We start from the raw sequence: 12,479 nt of genomic DNA, 5'->3' as shown, positions 1-12,479 counted from the left end.
TTATAAGAACAGAGGAAGAGGACACAGAGGTGAAAAAGCAGTTAATCCTCCTTATCTAATAAATCTTTTCACTTCTGGCAGGTACAGGAAAAATGAACCTCTATTGATAGTGGTGGGTTTACATGAGTCCACTTTTCATTTCATATATATCATGGTAAACTATGTCTGGATCTCAAATAGAAACAGGAAGATACTGTATTCAGCAAGAGAAATCCTGTGTCATTCTGTCCTCTCTTAAGCTTTAAAAATATTGTACTTTTGTATTATTTATCTTAGGAATGATGGGTCAGAAGCTCTAACATTCTTCCTGTTCTCAGAAATGAAATGTTGGCTAGTAAGAAGTAATTCAGGGTATTTTATTTTCCCCTTGTACTTCATTTATTTGAAATGTCTAGTAAAATATTTGCAAATCTGACAACATGTGAGTTTTCTTCAACACTCTAGAAACAATTACTTAAAAACCATGTTTGGCTGAATTTTAGTCCTTATGAAAAGGCAAGACAGATGCAACAGAGTGAAGTATCACACACGAGTTCCCCAGAACAGTTTTATCTATGCAGTTCAGTCCCACATCTGTCCTGGAACTATTCACAGAGCTAATCTACGCAATAGTTATTCCTGTATGGGCAACTATCCATGAGAGGTTTGACTAAGACCAGTCAAATTCATCTGACTTGTGTTTTATTACTCACAGGAAGCTTGATGCGAAAGAATGAATGAAGGTCTAACATGTTAACTCGTATAGTGCCACCTTTCCATTGAGGTTTTTCTTCTCTTTTACGGTTACAGTAACTGAATTCTCGTCAGAGTCTTTACTAGACTTTCTGCAAGATTACAAGTAAGGATATAAGTAGAGTCACCTGTTGCCTCAAATATTATTAAAAACAGAACATGTGAAGAATGCTGAAATCATAAAAAAATGCACACCCTCTCTAACAAAGCAAAAGCATATACAACCTTCCCCACAATTATCTCCTTCCTTCATATCAACTAGGCGCTGCTGATGATTGTGGGTATTTGGTGTGCCTGAGGGAAGAGAAATGCTAACCTTCCCATATGTACACACATGTAGGGAGTTTCTCCAGCTGCTGCCAGTTCCATCCTCAGCATGCACCACTTCTTGTCCCGTTGCTGTTTTTAGAATCCAGTGTTGAATTCTGTCTTGCCTTCAGCTGCAAGGAGGAAAAGCATGCCGCAAACCTAGACTATAATATTGACTTTGATCAATGTTTGACCTAGTCAGTGATTTAATCAATAGGACAGCATGAATGCACTGATGACGCAAAAGTAACATCGTAATTCTGTATGTTGCAGTGCATGATGATCATTTTCTTCAGCATGTTTCTTATAAGCAAGAATAATAAAGACCTACTTCAGTTCAATTCGCCCTCACTCTGTTGACCCCAGTGATTGCTTAATTCAGTCTTATTTGTTACATGATGGATCTCACGGCTTTCAAATGAGAGGTCTAAAGGCAAGAGAAAACTGAACATAAAAGCTGCCAGGACCTACACTATATATTTTAAGTAAAAAAATAATATTCATCATTCCCCTTTGATTTATCTATGTAAAGCAGACTTTCTCTGTATATACCTATGCTAGTTACTTACTAATTGCTTTACCCACCACATATTTAATCTGTATAGATTTTTACTTACAATTAACATGCACAGTTTCTAAGGTCACAAAATGAGCACACAGAATAATATTAAGAGGGAATACACCAAAGCTCACCAAACCAGACCCACCAAACCAGTGAGGATTCTGTTCTAGAGCTAACACTCAGATAGTTTTAAGTCTGTCTGATGATTCCCATGTGTTATGCTCACCACAGAAAGAACTTCAGAGATCTTTGTCTCCCCTTCAGCTCCTCCAGATTGAACATCTCAGATGAATAACAGCTTAGGTGGTTAAAACTGATCATTAGGAAACTGTGATTTCCTCTTGCACAGAAAGTTGATTGTTTATCTCTACATTTCATTCAGTCTGGACAATTTTCATTGCTCACTTTCATCCTGTTTTTCCTCCAGTTATTTTCTAGTTACTTTCCCTTTCCTGCTTTTATCTTCCCTCCACATGTTACTGCAATACTTGACCTGCAAAAATAGTAGGGGAAATATTTAAATGGAAACAAAAGCTTTCACCAGCATTATTGCTTATTTTAGTTTTGTTAGTACCTTTAAGATTCTTTGTGTCCTTAATGTACTTGATATGACTAAAAGAACAGAATGAACCCCATCTTAAAAGACAGGTCTTTCTTAGCTGAAGAGTTAACTAAAAGTTCAGATATAGCTTGTGCTGACACACATATTTAAAAAATAAAGTGAAAGTGAGATAGACAAACAAGAGAGGGGTATGCTGCTACCAGAATATAAATACATATGAAGAAAAGTACCCCTGATAGTGGGAATGTAAATTTCATAGCAAGGCTGCAGGTCTTTGCATTATTTCTGCTTCTAATAAGCAGGAGATACTCTTTTAGAATATCACTGAAAGAGTTACAAAGAATAGCTTTCTGTCAAATAGGGTTATTATTCAACAGAAGACAATACATACTTAAACATTCCTTCCCAAGATAATCAAATCTATCTTCACAAGACTTAGGCAGCTTCTTAACTGATACTGATGTTATCTGAAACTTAAAGGTGTTTATTCTCCTGCTGCTCAAAGTGAATCACCTTTCTGTTGCTGGTTGGCTAGACTGTAGGATGTCTTCTCTCTTTCAGCATATGTATAACCAGACAATCATTTGGCAGCTTGTAAAATATGATTGCATATGAGATATTGATGGCCTAGGGGAAGTTCTGAATATCAGAGGTTTATAATTAGAATACCTATGCATTTGATCCAATAGAGGTTTCATCAATGTCACAAAGATGAGTGGTTATGAATTTCAGAGTCATCTCTGCTCATACAGACTGATTTATGCACTTTCAACTTTTCAAATCAAAGGCAAAGAATTAAAGCCAATCCTTCTACCTAGAGAGCTCCTTATCCTTAAAGGGGTTCTGAAATTTATAATCGCCTCTCCCAGTGCTCAGGATCAAGCTCCACAGCTGGCAACTCATGACCTATTTATGCTTATGCCATCCATCTGCTTTTAGTCATTTTGTTCTCTTATCTGTAAATCCACAGTCACACCATGTAAGATGTGTGGATCTGTTGATAAGAATTTTTTTGCAGGAAAGAGAATCTGGGCAGATCAACAGTCCTGTTGCCAGAGCTGCTGGCAGCAACTCTAACATCTCATTTAGACCAGATTTATAAAGATCCACTCTGCTGATGTGAGGATAGATCTGAATTACTTCTTCTGTGATAATAGATTATCTAGTCGAAACGTGCATTTGATATTAAATATTAGAATTAAATAGATACTAATAAGATTATCCAGTGTGGGACAGAAAACAACTACCTTGTTGCATTGAAATTTCCATAGTTCCTGGACTGAGAGTTTGGATTTCCTTTGGTTTTGCTTTAGGGTTGGGTTTGGCTTGTGGGCTTTTTTTTTTTTTTTTCTTTTTTTCTAAAAAAAACCACCGAATTTTATACACTGCTAAAAAACCTAAGAATCTAATGTAAAGACAGGGGGCCAGTACCCCATAGCCATCAGTGAAAAAAAAAAAGAAATCCAACTGTATTATTCTTTTCGGTTTTGTACTACTCGTGAAAACAGTTCTGTATATACAGTTTCCATTTCAAGGTTCTACAATATCACAAATTGCCCTGCTATTTAGTTAAATAATAAAAAAGAAAGAAGTTACCTAAGCTTCAGAAGGAAACACATTTAGCTATATGATCTTTTGCCATCTTAATTCTCTCAGAATTATTTTTTTTTTTACATTTTGTTTATGTGTGTATGTATCACTGCATGGATGTTTTTCATTTTGAATACACAATGCCACATGAATGAAAGAGAGATTTGGATACAGCACGACATGAATAAAGCAATTAGAGTAACCTTACTGTCAGATGGTTTGCCACAGAGGCTTATGCATCTCTGGGCAAGTATAAGAGACTTGGTTCTGTCTTTGGCATTCGCGATCCACAATTTAAAAAAATGAGAGATGTCCACTGTGCTTTCCTACGTATTTTCAATGTTAAAATGGTAGACACTTTTTTAAAACTAAAAACTGTTATTTCATTGCACAACTGATAAATAATAAGGTTCTGAAATTTGTCAAATAGTGAAAATAATTTCTCAAATAAAAAAAAAGGACTTCTAGTAAAAAGTATATTACAATCTACTGTTGAATTTACTTGTTTACTGTATATCATCATTTACATCTGCAAGAAGCAGCTATTCACTGAGCAGCATGGCACAGGACCAGAACGAGCTATTTCAAAAATCGCTGTTGGGCATATACCAATTTCATACATAGGATTAGCAATACAGTTGGGAATGACCTTGTATGTCTGTATGCATGTGTTCATGTTCTGTTAATTTTTTCAGTCTCTGACTGTATATTTATCTTCAGTATGAAGAAATTTGTTGTTAGATTGCTAAATTTGTTTTAAAGAAGGAGAAATTATCAATCTGGACAATAGCCCTTTTTTCTTGTTTCATTTACTTATTTTGTGTTGGAAATACATTTTCTATGAGCAGTTCAGAGGATAAAATGTCTAAAATGAAATATTTGAAAACATTTACATCAAGAATTAAAGTTTTACGAGTGTACTAGAGAGATAACAGTGAGCTGTTATTAACCTTATATGTCTTTTTCCACCCCCAGATTCTTTTGTTCAATGAATAATGTGGGGACTTACAGTAATGGATCAGTACAACATGATGCAATACACATACAGAGCATATTAACATATTAAAATATTAAGCAGTCCTCCAACCACCTGATCCAGGCTTATACCAATTCAAGTATCAGTGATTTTTTTTACTTAATTGTAACAAATTATGAAATAAACAGTAAGTTTTCAACTCGTATGGTTCAACAACTAATGTTTAATCTAGGAGCATCTGCAACTAACTCCAAAACTAAGTGGTTAAAGATAAGAATAAGGTTAAACCTAGATCAGTCCAGAGGTGGCCTGTGAAACCAGACAAACAAGATCACTAAATTTGGTACATTCAGTTGGATGCAAATCTTTCAATGACACAAGAAGCACCACCTAGGAAAAACTTCCTAGACTGCAAATGAAATTATAAGGTCCTACTAACAAATCTTCCTTCATTTAGAAACACCTCACATGGTTTCAGCTAGAATTTCAGGCATGCAACAGGCTCATCCAAACTACCTCATTTAGCAAAATTACAATTCATTACATGTCGTGCTCATCCGATGCTTAGCCTACAAATAGTTTCTAAAGTAGACTGATGTAGGCTATGTCTGTGACAAACACGTATACTACTACAATCCTAATACAGAGGCAATTTTAGTAGTTTAAATAACTTGTTATCTACATGGCTTGTTTTCCCATACACACATGAAGACACCACAGACACACTGTTGGAGTTCTATCATCTTCAATTACAGCTAAATGACATCACTTTTGGGTATTCAAATTATTACTCACATGAATAATCTCTAATCATGAGAAGAATGTCTGTGAAACTAACTTCCTAGTGAAAGACAGGAGGATTAATTCTGGAATCAAATACATTAATTGAAAAGCAGGATTTCAGCTGTGAAGTCCTATTGCATAAGCACAGGTAAATTTGCTACAGACCTTTTCCATAAGCCTTGGGAGCAGTATCCCTTGGAAGCACCTTGGATTGTTTACCCAGTATAGAAACTTCCAATACACTGAAGGAAAAACATGTTTTCCTCCTTGTTTAATTTCATTTGTAGTTCACCAGTGAAATTCATTTTGAATGAAGATTAACGATATATGGTTTGAAGTGGCTGAGGGAGACCTCTGTGATTACAGACAAAGTCATCGTCACCTATAATTTACACATACACAAATCATATATATGTATACAATATATAAAACCTTCATTTCTTCTTCAGAACTGTATATTAAATCTCTTGTTCTGTCAGTAAAATGTTGACATAAAATAATACTTTTTATTGTTGTGTTCATTTCCAATTATATTGCAAATATCATATCCACTTAATACCAGTTCTAATATTGCACTTCTTTTTCTCTGTAGGAAAAACATACAGGACATCTCAAGAGAAATAAATATTTGGAATTCAGAACCTACAAGCCTCTGGCTGATGATCCTATGATTGCAGTTTGACCATGCTTTGGTCCTCTGCAACCTGTGTGAAGATTAAGGACTGTATATGAGCATCAACGAAGGCTCCCAGCAGTGCTAGGACATGCTGTGGAAGCATGGTGTCCTTTCCTCTTACAGGCAACCCTTTTTCACATGATGTCTCTTGGGTAACTCATGGAACAGCTCAGTGACATAGGAGTTACTCATACATGGTGGCGCAGGTCTGGAACCACTGTTGAGAAAAGCTCTTCTCTGTAGTTTAATTTTCCCTATTGTTTTTGATGAAGGAATGGCAAAAGCTGCTAGAAGGAACTGGGAATGACATCGCTGCACACTTATGGTGCTGATGAGACTTTTCATTCAGAGCTCTGACCTTTCCTGCTCTTAATGGGTCATGTAGTACTTCCATACAGTTTACAGTAATTACTATGAGAGAAGCGTCTCATATCAGCTTGCCCAGACCTTGCTGAACACAAAAGTGTATGACAGTGAACAGGTAATGAATCAGAAAGATGGAATTCCTAAATCTTTTGCCTGTAATTCTCCCTCAAGATCCCTGATATTAGACAAATGTTGTAAATTTTCTCTGAATAAAGATTGTGGAATAGTTTTGGATTAGTTTAGTCATAGCTAGAATGTTTCAGGAAGGAACTGCTTTGATGTCTATATAATTCTGCATTTTTAAGATAATTAGATTATCCATGACAACTTGGCAATGAGAACTTTGATGAATGAGCAGAACTTCTTCCCCTTCATCCAAACCTTTTCACTGTGGTATGCTCACAAATAAATGATGATAAAAAGAAGTAAATGCCCTCTTAGGTATTCTGAAGTTCCAGTTCCCTATCTGGTCCAGGATTTGTAAAATCGGACCGCTGAGCACTACATTAATCTACAGATTATTGTCTAAACTCCCTTTCAAAATTATTCTTTTTCTTCTTTTTTTTTTTTTTTTCTGCAGTCTTTAATCCACAACTATTGCAGAAAATTACCATGACAATTTACCCTGTGAATAAGTAGCTGGTGATTAAATGTTATGAAAGTGACCTATTGACTTGAAGGCCAAGGCAGAGTATTACCAGTGACCTTTATTATTCTGCTTAGTAAGGGTGAGATCCTACAGTATACTGACCAGGGCCTGTTGGAATCAAGTCACCTCTCCCCTGGGGCCAAAGTAAAATCATCACTTTGCAGGACAAAGTCCAACAATGATCTGATCCTGTACGTCAAAAGCCTATTGAGTTTTGCCTACAAGAAGCGAAGGAATGCTTTCAATAACCGTCTACCTTTGATAGACAATTTTCTGTACTGTATGGTGTTGTAGATACATCTTTGCATTAAAGTAGTCTAGAAAAGGTTATTTTTACAACAAATTAATAAATAAAGCAGTTACATCTTGAAATAAAATATACAGGAGATTGGTTTTAGGTAAAGATGATAAATAGCACAATTTTTTTTAGAAGAGATATTTTATGGACCTCTTTATGCATTATTAAGTTTTCAAGAATGCTGACTAGAGCATGATTGATGTGGTTTAAGTTGTTTCTAGTATTTAATTTAGATTCAGTTCAAAGGGCCAAATCAGAAGACGGAACTGAAGATAGGGAAAAAAAAAACCTGTTAGCTGGGTAAATAGTCAAGAAACACCTTTCACCAGTGTCTGAAAATACCAGATTAAATTGCACTGTTCCTGGGACAAATTGTTTGATGTGAAGAGAATATAATTTGTTAAACAGATAACAATTTGTATTTCAAACACTTCCTTTCTGAGTATTATCTACAGATTAAGGTTTGAGTTTGTACTAAATACATGAATAAAACATACCTGTCTAGAACATATTTTAGTGGTGATTTTTTGTAGTTGCTTTTCTTTAAAAGAAGACAATTACTTGAAAGGTGTAGGTTACATATAGCTGTAGGGGAACTAAAGCGCATATCTTCACTGTATGTTAAATTAGCTGTCTTTATAATAATAACTATATATTATTCTTGTCTATTATTTTTATGAAGAAAAAAATATTTATTTAACTAAAAGAAAAGAATAATCAATTTTTATATCTCTAGGGCAAGTTCCATCTCGTTTGAGTTTTTTGAGCAAAGAAACAAAAAGCGTTGGCAGAAAGACTCCTGAAAAGACTGCCCAAGGGGGAGGGAAGGAAGCCCCTAAAAACATCATATTACCAAGTACTGAGGTAATCAACTACAATCTGGGAAATGTCAAACAATGATATTCACCTACCCAAGGATATTGCTGATCAAGTCCTCAACTGTCATTTACAATCACTAACTAAAACATGGAATATAGCCATAGATATAAACAAGAGACAAATTAGTATTGGGAAGCTGGGTTTAATAATCCCCTAAAAGAGACCATCTGTTTATAAAGTTCCCTTTTTCCTTGATCTCTGACATGTATTCCTAATATAGACACAGTTGGATTATTTTTTTTTTTACATATTTTAAACACCCTGCTACTAGAAAGTCTACTTATGGTGTATCTGGTCTGAGGGTTTGTCTCAAGTTTCAGTTATTATGTAAGCACTCAGGGGCAATAAAATTTCACATACAGTCAGTCTGCTTTAGGTAAGTATTAAATAATCAGACAAACATAAATGTAATTTCTTTATTATTGATGTCCAATAACACTTGGATAAATTATTTTTATTTTTGCAAATGTTCATAATATTATCACTGGAATAGCTGGAACAGATTTAGAATTCTTTTCAAGTTATTAATTCATGTTTGGAACTGTAGTTTGGTTTTCTTGTTTTCCTGTTTCAAACACTACGAAATCTCATTATCCATAATAGATATGACATTGATAACCTAACAAGCTAGGTGATTTGCTGGTATAAAAGACCAAAACAATTTATAGCCTGTGTTTCCCATCCACTATGGTGAAGAAAAAGGGGAAAAAAACTACCATTGACTATACACTTCTCACAGATAGAGGTCACTAACGGACTGGATTTGAATCCATCTGGTAAAAGCCTGAAAGTTACATGAAAGTAATCTATTGAAAAAGGAACTCATTTTGAGATTAAAGAGGTAGCAGAAATGATTAAGAAATAAAGCTCTCACCTTCCTGGAAACACTATTATCTTAAGCTTGATTTCTTTTTCATCCTTTAAATAGAAAATACAATACAGGAAAAGCCTGATAGTGGTGCTTGTTTGAACTCTTTTTTGTTTTCTTGACTTGGTAAAACTACATCTCTCCTTCTTTTCTGCGGGAAGGGGAGGGAAGTCAGTCCTAATAACATCCCACATTTTAGGTACTGCTATTTTAAGCAGTTCAAGGCAAGCACATTCTTGATTCTTGAAGGAAACCATAGCCTGTGTAATGCAGATTCCAACTGGGAGAGTGTATGGTTGCAAAAAGGAGATATGTCTACATCCTAAATCAAACTATCCAGCAGGCCAGGATATAAATGTGACTTGTAACAGTGGCTCAAATTAGATCCAGACTCTCAAAGTCAAAGGCAGATAACATCACCTTATACAAAACATAGGGTGTAGGTGTATGTGAGAAGAGACTCTTTTAAGAATGCTGGGTGCATTCCAGCACCAATTCTTGCTAGAGCCTTGGACTTTGGAAAACAGTGATGACTGCTCTAGTCACAGGTAGTTTTACAGACGCTATATTTACACAGTGCTCTGACTTGTTTCCCCTACAATATTCCAGGCCTGAACTCTCTTACTTTTAACTGCCTCGCTACCATACCAGGATAGAGAGCAACTGTCTAAATGGCAAATGTCCTACAAATAGTAGTGATGTTTTAAATCTCTCCTTTCACATAATTTTCACAAGAAAAATAACATTTTTAACATCACTTTTACACTTAGAAATGGTGACTTTTAAATAGCATCGGTTGTATCTTTTTGATTCTGCAAACATGTCTCTGATAACACTGCTAATATTGACTCTTTAAAGGAAGAAAGGTGATGGAGGTATAGGTACACTTTTAAGTGTTTTGAAAAAATGCCAAGATGGATTTTTCTCCTTCCAAAAATATATATAGCTGAAAGCAATTAATGAATTTCCTCTGTAACTATAAATAAATAAAGGTGTTCTTGCAGAAAGACCACATCAGTGAATGAAGCAAGAAGTTAAGTCCATTGAAGTTTGCAGGGATTTTTTACCTGGCTAGTTGGGGTTTTTAAATTCAAATAACCATCAATTTCCATTTCTAAACTAGTTTCACTTCCCTGCAAGCACTGTAAAGTTAGATGCAGTAAATAAACCGCTCTTTAACTGTGTGTGTGTGTGTCTCTGTGTGTGTGTGTGTCACGCAAGCAGCCTCTCCCGTTCAATTTAGCTGAGCTCTGCATTGCAAAAAGCAGCATTTGAAGAAATCTAATCAGTACCTTCCACACACAGTACAGGTATTTACTTGTGCCTTGGATTTATTAGCTTACTATAACCCTTAAAACAGATTTCCTCCATTAAAATTAATTAAAAGCTCCTGTTGACTGATTCCGAAAAGAAGGTGGAGACTTACTCTCTCACTTTGCAGATTTCTTTATCTTTCATAGTTTTTATCTCGTGCTTTGCCGAGGTCTTTTCAGCTGCTTGACTTATTTTTGCGATCTGTTATTTTTTTATTCACACCCTTCTCACTTCCCCTCCCCACAGTAGTTATTATTTTGTCAGGAACCACCGTCTAACTCATCAGGTCTATGCCAGGCTCCTTTGAATTCCGAAATTCCTGATCTAATTCTTTCTGCCTCGCCCCACTCATTCACACCAGCCCCGCTCCGGCGGCTGCTGATGGAGACCCGCTGGATTCTCCTGCCGGGAGTAGCTCCCTGCTCTCCCCGGAGATTTCTTCACACTTGCCAGGGCCGAGCTAAGCCGGTTGCCTCTTCCGAGCAAGGCTCACCTTTAAAGGTTCCGTTTCTCCAGACAGGAGGTGGTTTTGTGAAAATAACACTTTAAGGTGGTGGCAGCACAGCCGCTTCCCCTGCAGCAGGGGCAGCTCTCGGCTCTCCCTTCTCCGCCCGGCGCCGTGCGGGGAGGGGGTCAGGTTCGGCACCCGCCCGCTCGGCACTGAAATGAGACCGGGGAACCCGCCACAGCTACTCGGAGCTCCGAGTACAGCTCCTCACCCACACGCTGCCGTAAAATAACCCTGGGACCCTCCGAACACTTGCCGCCGGCCATTCATAAATTGGTGCGTGTGTGTACCCGGCGCTGCACACTCGCAGACATGGGGCTCTAATGAGGCGGAGGCGATATTTCTGACACACAACTTGATCCCGGCTCCTTTAACGTTGCCTTCTCGGAGAAGGCAAAGGGCACTGCGGCTTTAAATCGCTCAGGGCTAGGATTACCAGGAAGGGAAAGAGAGAGAAATGAAATCCCAGCTGTACCTGGCGGTGTCTGCGAATCTCTCGCCGATCATAATCCTCCTCCACGCCTCTAGCTTCCGACACCAAAACTTTTCCGCCGCTGCCGCTCCTCGGTGGTGCCCGCCGCCCTCCGCCGCTCTCGGCCGGCCCCGCGGGCCCGCTCCGCACCGGCCGCCGCTCCGGAGCAGCTCCCGCGCCTTCCTCCACCCTTACGAGGCAGAAGCATCGTCCTCCCCCCTTCTCCGCCACCTCCTCCTCCGGCGCGCAGCCCGCGGCTCTGGCATCCCCAACGCACTTTCTCTCCTCGATTCGCTCGCTCTTTCCCTCGCTGCTACTCCTTCTCCGCTTAAAAAAAAAAAAATGAATAAAAGGACCACGGGTTCGCCTGGTCTTGGATTTCTTCCTTTTGTCCTCTGGAAATGGTGAAAGGATCACATGAGAAGCAGGCACGGAGACCCAGGACCCTCGGAAGTCGGAGAAGGCGTCGGACACATATATGTGAGTATATGTATGAGTGTGTGTGTCTGGCTCTCTCCAAGTCCTGCCTTCAGCCTGGATTGCAGGATGATCTTAGCAGTAATGATGCATAGGATCTGACTATTCCCTGCTAATGTAAGTCGTGCCTTTTTTTTCCTCCCTGCCTGACACCCCAGGGAGATGTTTACTGTAATGAATTCAGTTGATAGCCATCTCTCTCTCTCTCCTGGAGTCCCTCCCACATTTCTACTTTAAAGAATGCTTGGAAGGCAGGGCTGCAACCTAAAGCTTTCCAAGAGGCAAAGTCAGGCTAGGTTTCCTCTTTTTCCTCCCCACCCCCCCCCTTCGCTTTTAACCCAGTGCTTGCTGAGGACAGATTAGTGAGCCCCGTCCCTTTTGGGCTCGCCCTGCCCCCTACTCTCAGCTAGAGGAACCAAGCGGGCGGTGCTGCCCAAGGAGCTGCGTAGCCCCCTGAC

The 12,479-nt window shown here is 38.2% G+C and overlaps 1 protein-coding gene across 1 annotated transcript in view; it reads right to left on the bottom strand.

The window, feature by feature from the left end:
• FLRT2 (fibronectin leucine rich transmembrane protein 2) overlaps positions 1-12,171 on the bottom strand; it is a 57,235-nt gene extending 45,064 nt beyond the window's left edge. The window contains exon 1 of the mRNA XM_061998680.1: positions 11,548-12,171. The gene's annotated coding sequence lies outside the window, so the exon portion shown is untranslated. The remainder of the gene's footprint in view (positions 1-11,547) is intronic.
• Between the last annotated feature and the right edge of the window lie 308 nt (positions 12,172-12,479).

Source organism: Colius striatus, chromosome 6 (genome assembly GCF_028858725.1).
Source record: "Colius striatus isolate bColStr4 chromosome 6, bColStr4.1.hap1, whole genome shotgun sequence".
NCBI lineage: Eukaryota > Metazoa > Chordata > Aves > Coliiformes > Coliidae > Colius > Colius striatus.
This window is presented reverse-complemented; position numbering and strand designations above follow the sequence as displayed.